This window comes from Nomascus leucogenys, chromosome X, assembly GCF_006542625.1.
Source record: "Nomascus leucogenys isolate Asia chromosome X, Asia_NLE_v1, whole genome shotgun sequence".
Taxonomy (NCBI): domain Eukaryota; kingdom Metazoa; phylum Chordata; class Mammalia; order Primates; family Hylobatidae; genus Nomascus; species Nomascus leucogenys.
This window is the reverse complement of record NC_044406.1, coordinates 39,710,966-39,712,975: the sequence shown is the minus strand read 5'-3', so window position 1 is coordinate 39,712,975 and position 2,010 is coordinate 39,710,966. Positions and strand designations below refer to the sequence as shown.

The 2,010-nt window shown below is 38.0% G+C and overlaps 1 pseudogene; it reads right to left on the bottom strand.

Moving 5' to 3' along the window:
• Nucleotides 1-610: 610 nt before the first annotated feature.
• LOC100585552 lies at nt 611-1,365 on the bottom strand (annotated as a pseudogene).
• Nucleotides 1,366-2,010: the final 645 nt, after the last annotated feature.

The window sequence follows — 2,010 nt, the reverse complement described above, 5'->3', positions numbered from 1 at the left end:
GGGAGGCTGAAGTGGGAGGATTGCTTGAATCCAGGGTTTTAGACCGGCCTGGGCAACATGGCAAGACCTCGTCTCTACAAACAATTAAAGAAAAAATTAGCTGGGTATGGTGGCATGTGCCTGTGGTCCAAGCTACTTGGGAGGCTGAGGTGAGAGGGTGGCTTGAACACAGGAGGTTGAGGCTGCAGTGAGCAATGTTTGTGCCACTGCACTTCAGCCTGGGTAATAGAGTGAGACCCTGTCTCAAAAAAAAATGTCGGTTTTTCTAGGTCTGCTATATTTATGTAATATGCATTGCATTTTTCTTTTCTTTTTTAATTATACAAATAATACATGCCGATTGATTTTTAAAAGGAATTTCAGTCTATATGACACACAGGTATAATCTTTCACCATCATACTCTCCTCTTCAAAGGAGCTACTTTTCCATTTTACTGTGTAAGTTCTTCTAAAAAGTTCTATGCATTTTTGAGCAAGAATCTACAATATTATTTATAAGCAATAAAAAATTCATCCATTACATTTTGAGGCCTCAGCATAATTTTCAATTGCTCAGAAACTCAAAAACTCAAAAACATTTTTATGTTACTTGATTGTATTTACATCTCACCTACTTTTCTGTAAGTAGATATAACCTTTCAAAAATGTAGTCAATTCCCAAACTTTTATGTCATTCCTCAAAAGCATCAACCTTCTCAAGACAATGAATATTACATAATGTACTGAACAGCCTTTCAATTTCAGCAAGTAGAACACAAAATGGTCGGCCTGCAATGTTTAGTTGGATCATAAGAAAGAACATATATGAGGTACTGAAACCCTTTACGCAGGTTGGACGACATTATAACTGCATAGCATTTGTGATCACCTGGATTAATGGCAACTAATGCTCTTCTATCCTAAATCCTGTCAAATTTGCCAATATTTGCTCTAGGAGGACAAAAAATACAGCAACAGTACAATGAAATGTTCCCCAAAGAACTCTTAAACACTTTGGCTCCAGGAATTTTGGTGATTGGCTCTTCTAAGAAAGATTCCACTCTGTAAAAAAAATCTCATATCCCACACCAAGTACTTGGAAGTACTTGGTGACTTCCACACCAAGTACACTGTGTCCCCAGTCTGCAAAATATTTCATCTCAACTGCTTTTCCACATAGAGGAAAAAAATACCCTCACTCAACTCTTGCCTTTAAGAAAAGTATCTAAATGCTGCTTTAATAGCTGATGTCCTTGTTTTTGATGAAAACCAATATTTCAGTTCACCCACTTGTCTTGCCATTCTTGCAGAGTTAGTACTTGTATTTTTTTGCACCTCAGTATCTGGGTACTATTCAATATCAAGTGAAGTTCTTGTACCATCCATAGTTTTGTAGACACTTTTGTCTCACAATCACATATCTTCAATGCCTTTACGGGTTTATTATAAAGGATATTGCAAAGGATAAAGATGAAGAGGTGTGTAGAGTGAGGTAGGCATGCCATGCTCCAGGAACCTCCAAATGTTCAGCTACCAGGAAGCTCTCTGATATGTTTAGGCTATGTCTCCATTCAAATCTCATCTTGAATTGTAGTTCCCATAATCCTCATGGGTGGGGAGAGAGACCCAGTGGGAGGTAATTGAATCATGGTGGTGGTTACCCCCATCCAATTCTTGTGATAGTGAATGAGTTTTCACAAGATCTGATGGTTTTATAAGGGGCTTTTCACCCTTTGCTCGGCACTTCTCTCTCCTGCCACCCTGTGAAGAAAGATGTGTTTCCACCATGATTGTAAGTTTCCTGAGGCCTCCCCAGCCATGCGGAACTGTAAGTCAATTAAACCTTTTTTCTTTATAAATTACCCAGTCTCGGGTATTTCTTCATAGCAGCGTGAGAACAAACTAATACACTCTCCAACAATAATTTATTGCATATTTTTAAACAGTTAGAAACAAGGATTTTGGATGTTCCCAACACAAAGAAATTGTAAATGTTTGAGGTGATATACATTCTAATTACCCCAATTTGGT